The sequence below is a fragment of the Oncorhynchus gorbuscha genome, unplaced genomic scaffold (assembly GCF_021184085.1).
Source record: "Oncorhynchus gorbuscha isolate QuinsamMale2020 ecotype Even-year unplaced genomic scaffold, OgorEven_v1.0 Un_scaffold_383, whole genome shotgun sequence".
NCBI lineage: Eukaryota > Metazoa > Chordata > Actinopteri > Salmoniformes > Salmonidae > Oncorhynchus > Oncorhynchus gorbuscha.
In genome coordinates this window covers 140274-150000 of record NW_025745232.1, presented here as the reverse complement: position 1 = coordinate 150000, position 9727 = coordinate 140274, and the positions used below count along the sequence as shown (strand labels likewise).

At 48.0% G+C, this 9727-nt stretch overlaps 1 pseudogene; it reads left to right on the top strand.

The window, feature by feature from the left end:
- LOC124018033 overlaps positions 1–8164 on the top strand; it is a 142546-nt pseudogene extending 134382 nt beyond the window's left edge.
- The last annotated feature ends 1563 nt before the right edge of the window (positions 8165–9727 follow it).

Below are 9727 nucleotides of genomic sequence, written 5' to 3'. Positions count from 1 at the left end.
ACACAACTGTATCTTTCCTAACATACCTGTATCCTTCCTAACACACCTGTATCCTTCCTAACACACCTGTATCCTTCCTAACACACCTGTATCCTTCCTAACACAGCTCTATCCTTCCTAACACACCTGTATCCTTCCTAACACACCTGTATCCTTCCTAACACACCTATATCCTTCCATAACACACCTGTATCCTTCCATAACACACCTATATCCTTCCATACCACACCTGTATCCTTCCTAACACACCTATATCCTTCCTAACACACCTGTATCCTTCCTAACACACCTGTATCCTTCCTAACACACCTATATCCTTCCATAACACACCTGTATCCTTCCATAACACACCTATATCCTTCCATACCACACCTGTATCCTTCCTAACACACCTATATCCTTCCATAACACACCTGTATCCTTCCATAACACACCTATATCCTTCCATACCACACCTGTATCCTTCCTAACACACCTATATCCTTCCATAACACACCTGTATCCTTCCATAACACACCTATATCCTTCCATACCACACCTGTATCCTTCCTAACACACCTATATCCTTCCATAACACACCTGTATCCTTCCTAACACACCTGTATCCCTCCATAACTCCACTGTGTGTCCCTGTCTCCCCTCTCCAGGTGCGTAAGGAGTATGGGAAGTGTTTGCGTTCCCACTGCTGCAGTGGTAAGAGTGTAGAGACCTCCATCTCGTCCTCTGGAAAGAACCACACCACGTCTCGAACCCCAGGACGATACTCCACGGGGTCGCAGGTCATCTTGCCTGCCTGTACACCTGGACGCTACTCCACAGAAGACTCCCAGGTGAGACCAGGTCCAGCACACCTGCTGGACTGACCTACAGTACAATGTGATTCAGCTTTAACTCTGACTTCTGATTCTAGAAGTCTTGGAAAGTCACCTTTATCCCTGTCTCTCTCTCTCTACCTCCCCCTTCCTTCTCTCCTACCCTTCATCCCCCTTCCTTCTCTCCCTCCCTCTCCCTCTCCTTCTCTCCTACCCTTCATCCCCCTTCCTTCTCTCCCTCCCTCTCCTCTCCTTCTCTCCTACCCTTCATCCCCCTTCCTTCTCTCCCTCCCTCTCCTCTCCTTCTCTCCTTCCCTTCATCCCCCTTCCTTCTCTCCCTCCCTCTTCTCTCCTTCTCTCCTACCCTTCATCCCCTTCCTTCTCTCCCTCCCTCTTCTCTTCTCCCCTCTTCCCTCCCTCCCCCTTCCTTCTCTCCTTCCCTTCATCCCCTCTTCCTTCTCTCCCTCCGTCTCCTTTCCTCCCCTCTTCCCTCTCTCCCTCTTCCATCTCTCCCTCCCTCTCCTCCCCTCTTCCCCTCGCTCCCCTTACTTCTCTCCTTCCCTCTTCTCTTCTCCCTCTTCCCTCCCTCCCCCTTCCTTCTCTCCTTCCCTCTTCTCTCCTCCCCTCTTCCCTCGCTCCCCCTTACTTCTCTCCCTCCCTCTTCTCTTCTCCCCTCTTCCCTCGCTCCCCCTTACTTCTCTCCTTCCCTCTTCTCTTCTCCCCTCTTCCCTCCCTCCCCCTTACTTCTCTCCTTCCCTCTTCTCTCCTCCCCTCTTCCCTCGCTCCCCTTACTTCTCTCCCTCCTCTTCTCTTCTCCCCTCTTCCCTCCCTCCCCCTTCCTTCTCTCCTTCCCCTTCATCCCCCTTCCTTCTCTCCCTCCCTCTTCTCTTCTCCCCTCTTCCCTCCCTCCCCCTTCCTTCTCTCCTTCCCTTCATCCCCTCTTCCTTCTCTCCCTCCGTCTCCTTTCCTCCCCTCTTCCCTCTCTCCCTCTTCCATCTCTCCCTCCCTCTCCTCCCCTCTTCCCTCGCTCCCCCTTACTTCTCTCCTTCCCTCTCCTCCCTCCTTCTCTCCCTCCGTCCCCCATTCATCCCTCCATCAGAGTCGTATCAGGAGGATGTGGAACGATACAGTGAGGAAACAGGAGTCATCCTTTGTGACAGGAGACATCACCAGCTCAGCCACACTCAACAGAGGTAACCAAGGATACTACTACCTATTCAGTATAACAATAACACTGTTAGTTATAATGCGCTGACAGAGTAAAGAGAAGTTTATATAAGTTCCTCCTAATGCTATCGTTAGCCCACTGCTGATGTCACTTCCTCTATGAAGGACAGAAGAGAGGAAGTCTTTGGCATGGCCCACTACACTAAGACTGGCCCACTACACTAAGACTGGCCCAGTACACTAAGACTGGCCCAGTACACTAAGACTGGCCCACTACACTCAGACTGGCCCAGTACACTAAGACTGGCCCAGTACACTAAGACTGGCCCAGTACACTAAGACTGGCCCACTGCACTAAGACTGGCCCACTATACTAAGACTGGCCCACTACACTAAGACTGGCCCACTACACTCAGACTGGCCCACTACACTCAGACTGGCCCACTACACTAAGACTGGCCCAGTACACTAAGACTGGCCCACTGCACTAAGACTGGCCCACTGCACTAAGACTGGCCCACTACACTAAGACTGGCCCACTATACTAAGACTGGCCCACTATACTAAGACTGGCCCACTGCACTAAGACTGGCCCACTGCACTAAGACTGGCCCACTGCACAAGACTGGCCCACTGCACTAAGACTGGCCCAGTACACTAAGACTGGCCCACTGCACTAAGACTGGCCCACTGCACTAAGACTGGCCCACTACACTAAGACTGGCCCACTGCACTAAGACTGGCCCACTACACTAAGACTGGCCCACTACACCAAGACTGGCCCACTGCACTAAGACTGGCCCACTACACCAAGACTGGCCCACTACACTAAGACTGGCCCACTGCACTAAGACTGGCCCACTGCACTAAGACTGGCCCACTGCACCAAGACTGGCCCACTGCACTAAGACTGGCCCACTACACCAAGACTGGCCCACTACACTAAGACTGGCCCACTGCACTAAGACTGGCCCACTACACTCAGACTGGCCCACTACACTAAGACTGGCCCACTACACCAAGACTGGCCCACTACACCAAGACTGGCCCACTGCACTAAGACTGGCCCACTGCACTAAGACTGGCCCACTACACTAAGACTGGCCCACTGCACTAAGACTGGCCCACTGCACTAAGACTGGCCCACTGCACTAAGACTGGCCCACTACACTAAGACTGGCCCACTATGCCCTATAACTGGGGCAGATGGCTAGTTATTCCAGTTATTTATTCCATGTGACTGTATAATGGAGCAACAGTGCTACCTTGAAACAGATTAACCAGACTCTGACTCTTCATCTTATTCCTCCTAGTCTGACCAGTCTAACCAGTCTGACCAGTCTAACGAATCTGACCAGTCTAAGCAGTCTGACCTGTCTAACCAGACTGACTAGTCTAACCAGTCTGACCAGTCTGACCTGTCTAACCAATCTGACCAGTCTAACCAGTCTGACCTGTCTAACCAGTCTGACTAGTCTAACCAGTCTGACTAGTCTAACCAGTCTAACCAGTCTAACCAGTCTGACCAGTCTAACCAGTCTGACCAGTCTAACCAGTCTAACCAGTCTGACCATTCTGACCATTCTGACTAGTGATACCAGTCTGACCTGTCTAACGAATCTGACCAGTCTAAGCAGTCTGACCTGTCTAACCAGACTGACTAGTCTAACCAGTCTGACCTGTCTAACCAATCTGACCAGTCTAACCAGTCTGACCTGTCTAACCAGTCTGACTAGTCTAACCAGTCTGACTAGTCTAACCAGTCTGACCAGTCTGACCTGTCTAACGAATCTGACCAGTCTAAGCAGTCTGACCTGTCTAACCAGTCTGACTAGTCTGACCAGTCTGACCTGTCTAACCAATCTGACCAGTCTAACCAGTCTGACCTGTCTAACCAGTCTGACTAGTTTAACCAGTCTGACCAGTCTGACCTGTCTAACCAATCTGACCTGTCTAACCAGTCTGACTAGTCTAACCAGTCTGACCAGTCTAACAAATCTAACCAGTCTGACCATATTGGGATATTTCCTAACCCTAGCTGGGTTCAGTCATTATGAATGCAGGATATTGGGATATTTCCTAACTGGGATTCAGTCATTATGAATGCAGGATATTGGGATATTTCCTAACCCTAGCTGGGTTCAGTCATTATGAATGCAGGATATTGGGATATTTCCTAACCCTAGCTGGGTTCAGTCATTATGAATGCAGGATATTGGGATATTTCCTAACTGGGATTCAGTCATTATGAATGCAGGATATTGGGATATTTCCTAACTGGGGTTCAGTCATTATGAATGCAGGATATTGGGATATTTCCTAACTGGGATTCAGTCATTATGAATGCAGGATATTGGGATATTTCCTAACTGGGATTCAGTCATTATGAATGCAGGATATTGGGATATTTCCTAACTGTTCAGGGAATGCAGGATATTGGGTCATTATGAATGCAGGATATTGGGATATTTCCTAACCCTAGCTGGGTTCAGTCATTATGAATGCAGGATATTGGGATATTTCCTAACCCTAGCTGGGTTCAGTCATTATGAATGCAGGATATTGGGATATTTCCTAACCCTAGCTGGGTTCAGTCATTATGAATGCAGGATATTGGGATATTTCCTAACCCTAGCTGGGTTCAGTCATTATGAATGCAGGATATTGGGATATTTCCTAACCCTGCCAGTCATTATGAATGGGATATATTTCCTAACCCTAGCTGGGTTCAGTCATTATGAATGCAGGATATTGGGATATTTCCTAACCCTAGCTGGGTTCAGTCATTATGAATGCAGGATATTGGGATATTTCTATTTAGGTTAAATAGTAATAGTTTATGACAATACCTGGGATGTAACTTGGTGAAGGTCACAGTCTGAACATGAACAAATGCAACGACCATGTCTCTGACTAACACATACAGTCATGGGTGGTAACTCTACAGTTCACTGGAGAAAGGCTGCAGGAATGACTGGCAAGCTTATGTCTGGGGTTTTCACTTCAACTGTGTTTGTGCCTGATTGATTTACATGTCTTCTCTCTCTCTTCCTTTCATGCTCTCTCTCACACCCACTCTATCACTACACTCCTCTCTTTCTCTCTCTCTCTCTCTCTTTCTCTGTCTCTCTCTCTCTCTCTCTCTCTCTCTCTGTCTCTCTGTCTCTCTCTCTCTGTCTCTCTCTCTGTCTCTCTGTCTCTCTCTCTCTGTCTCTCTCTCTCTGTCTCTCTCTCTGTCTCTCTGTCTCTCTCTCTGTCTCTCTCTCTCTGTCTCTCTCTCTGTCTCTGCCTCCACTAGGAGCGATGGCTAATCATCTGTTAACTAATACTCTCCTTCATCCCCATGGTTCTAACCATCCTTATAACTCTCTGCTGGGGGACACCAACCACCAAGCAGTCTGTAACAACCCCAACGTGGCTGGCATGTACAGCACACAAGGTGTGACACACACATTCCTATGTATGACCTATGATCCCTTATTTCCCACTTCACTTTAGTTATCCTCAAAGTTCATTTTGAAATGATTGTTCTTTTTGTGAAGAAGTTTGATCACTTTTGAGTTATTGCTTCGCTGGATTTGCAAAGGATCACATTCATCTTGACCCTTGACCCCTGGACAGTGCAAATGCATTTCACTTTTCAAATTTTTATATAATTGATATATAATAAATATATAATTGATTTTGATGGGTCCTTGATTTTAAAATGGCCACCACTGTTCATGATTCTGTCTGCATGCCTGTGAAAATGACTCCCAGATGAGACCAACCAATCATGTTGTGAGACATCACCGTAGCGTCCCATTGGTCAGGTCTCAAAACACATATGTTTTAACTTAAGTTATTTAGTTCACCTTGTAGATTTATGACCTAAACGTGTAAGTTATCAGTCTCAGATTCAACATAAACACTAACGAATCATCTGGGATCTATGAGTGCTTGTGCTGTTTGGTGGGATTCTCTGTCTGTTTTATGAGCTATGAATGCTCTATGAATGCTCTATGAATGCTCTATGGGTGCTCTATGAGTGCTCTATGAATGCTCTATGGGTGCTCTGAGTGCTCTATGAGTTCTCTATGAATGCTCAATGAGTGCTCTATGAATGCTCTACGAGTGCTCTATGAATGCTCTATGAGTGCTCTATGAATGCTCTATGAATGCTCTACGAATGCTCTATGAATGCTCTACGAATGCTCTATGAGTGCTCTATGAATGCTCTACGAATGCTCTATGAATGCTCTACGAATGCTCTATGAGTGCTCTATGAATGCTCTACGAATGCTCTATGAATGCTCAATGAGTGCTCTATGAATGCTCTACGAGTGCTATATGAATGCTCTATGAGTGCTCTATGAATGCTCTACAAATGCTCTACGAATGCTCAATGAATGCTCTACGAGTGCTCTATGAATGCTCTATGAATGCTCTATGAATGCTCTATGAATGCTCTATGAATGCTCTACGAATGCTTTGTGTGTTTTGTGTTGTTGTGTTATGCTTGTCGTCCGGTAAAGGTTTTTGCGCTTGCTGTATTGCATCATCTGTTTTCAGTGTTTTCCGTGGGTTCTGTTCATTTGTGTTGTTAGCATGTGACATCGTTGTACTGTGGGAGAAGTTGGATTGATCCTGAAGACAGACCATGTGAACCGTTCAGTTTGTAACCAAACACAGTAGACTGGGTGTTGGAAGACGAGGCCCTACTACTAAAACACGATACCATTCCTTGTGTGTTTACTCCTTTTTCCATACACACTGTTTTTGTATCTATCTGTGTCTGTCTTTTACTCACGGTATTGTGTTTCTCTCTGTTTCTCTCTCACGCTGTCCCATAGCCTCCTACAGAGACACAAGTAATCACCTTTATTAACCAGACATCTGATATCAACCTACCACTATGGATGTCAAATACGCTTACAAATACCTAGCTATTTACTACACCGAACAATATTAACTACACCGAACAATATTTACTACACCGAACAATATTTACTACACGAACAATATTTACAACACCGAACAATATTTACTACACCGAACAATATTTACTACACCAAACAATATTTACTACACCAAACAATATTTGCTACACTGAACAATAGACGATTTCAACTATTTACTGTTTTATTGCTTAGCTTTGTTTCTTCTAATAATTGTGTTTGTTTACCATTTCCCACAGAGGGAATCCTAAACAACGCTCGAGACACCGGCGTCACGGATACGCTCCTCTCAACGGCAACAACTACAGCGCGACTACCTCAGCGACAGCGTCCAGATTCTGGAACGAGGCGGCGTCAGCGGTTACAGTACCTACGGCAACCACAAGGAGACGACGACATTAGAAAAGCAGATCCTTAAAGAGTTAACGTCCAACTACACCCCTTCGTACTCGAACAACCACCAGCGCTCAGCGACCACCGAACGCAACCACAACCTGATGAATAAGATGGTCAACATCGGTAACGGCACCGGCAATGCGGGCGGCCTGGTCGGTAACGGCAGTAACGGAATCGGAATTGGTGGCGTAGTCTGCGGCGGGAGTAACCGTGACTACGACTTGAGTAACGACGGTGTCGACGTTAGTCACATGGTGCTGGATAACCCCAACGCTGCCTTCCCATTGGATGAGAATTTGGGATTGGAGATTATAAGGGAGGAGTCGAACGCCCCCCTCCTCCCGCCCCGCCCTCTGCCTCCCCCGGACAGCCTCCCCCACCCTCACCCTCCTCCCCGCCCCCATAACTTCTCCCGCCCCGGCGCCCCAGGAGACCAGCGAGAGCTTCTTCCCCCTCCTGACCAACGAGCAGACGGACGAGACGCCGCAGTCGCCCAATCACAGAAACTCTCTGTACACCTCCATGCCCGTGTTAACGGATTTACCGGACGGCCACGGTAGTCACGGGCAGATGAACGGTTTAGCGGACGGCGAGATGGACGACAGCAGGGAGATTCAAGCCGGTACCAGCAGCACCGGGAGCGAACCGGGGCCGGAGGCGGATGATGTTTACTATAAGAGCATGCCAAACCTGGGGTCCAGGAACCACCTCCACCAGCTCCACCATTACTACCAGATGGGGCGGGGGGGCAGCGACGGCTACATGGTACCTGTCAACAAGGAGGATTCTGATTCGTCGCCCGAGGAGCCCCTGACCCCTGTTGACCCCTCCCAACTGGTCACGAGCCTATAGACCAATGAGAAGACTCTAAACCCCTTATTTTCCGGGTCCCACCTTCTTTTTTAGTCCCGCCTCCCAGAATAGTTATATGTTGATGATTGATTGACAGTTGGCGCTGACCAATGAAGGCCTGGTTGAACGCACTCGCTTCCTGATTCTTTCCTGTGGTTAGTGACAATAGGGACGATACCGATTGGATAGATAATGGATTGTATTTAGACCAGAACGAACTAAACTGGGTGGTTCGAAAACCGAGGAGGTTTTTTTTTTGTGAATATTCTTCAGGAATGTATGAAGTAGTTCCTGAAGGAGGGGAGTATCTGTCAGGCCACCTGTCTTGATAGACGTTTCCTGGGTCGTAGCCCAGAAACATCCTACCATGGACCTGTAGCAGATCCTAGCTGAGTCTTTTTTCACTGTCAAAACCCATCAGACTGCTCTTCCAAGCCCTGGACACTGGTCGAAAGTATCTAGCCAATCGCCAGGCTTCTCCTTCTTCTTCTACTACCCGACCTGCCAATAGAGTAGAGTATGTATGATTTTTTTTTAAACGCCCCCCCCACATAACTATTTTATTAGACGACATGTTGTTGTAAACACTGTAACCATGGCTACAGATGACAGGGTAGTTCGAGGAGCTCCTATGTGTTTTTACAACCGTCTCTTCCGCCTGTCTGATGAACTGAACTGAACCGGAGGGTGGAAAGTTACATTCATCCTGTTCCTGCAAGGTGTACGAGACTCAACTGAACTGAACCGGAGGGTGGAAAGTTACAGTCCTGTTCCTGCAAGGTGTACGAGACTCAACTGAACTGAACCGGAGGGTGGAAAGTTACAGTCCTGTTCCTGCAAGGTGTAAGAGACTCAACTGAACTGAAACGGAGGGTGGAAAGTTACAGTCCTGTTCCTGCAAGGTGTTCGAGACTCAACTGAACTGAACCGGAGGGTGGAAAGTTACAGTCCTGTTCCTGCAAGGTGTACGAGACTCAACTGAACTGAACCGGAGGGTGGAAAGTTACAGTCCTGTTCCTGCAAGGTGTAAGAGACTCAACTGAACTGAACCGGAGGGTGGAAAGTTACAGTCCTGTTCCTGCAAGGTGTACGAGACTCAACTGAACTGAACCGGAGGGTGGAAAGTTACAGTCCTGTTCCTGCAAGGTGTAAGAGACTCAACTGAACTGAACCGGAGGGTGGAAAGTTACAGTCCTGTTCCTGCAAGGTGTAAGAGACTCAACTGAACTGAACCGGAGGGTGGAAAGTTACAGTCCTGTTCCTGCAAGGTGTACGAGACTCAACTGAACTGAAACGGAGGGTGGAAAGTTACAGTCCTGTTCCTGCAAGGTGTACGAGACTCAACTGAACTGAACCGGAGGGTGGAAAGTTACAGTCCTGTTCCTGCAAGGTGTAAGAGACTCAACTGAACTGAACCGGAGGGTGGAAAGTTACAGTCCTGTTCCTGCAAGGTGTACGAGACTCAACTGAACTGAAACTGAGGGTGGAAAGTTACAGTCCTGTTCCTGCAAGGTGTACGAGACTCAACTGAACCGGAGGGTGGAAAGTCACAGTCCTGTTCCT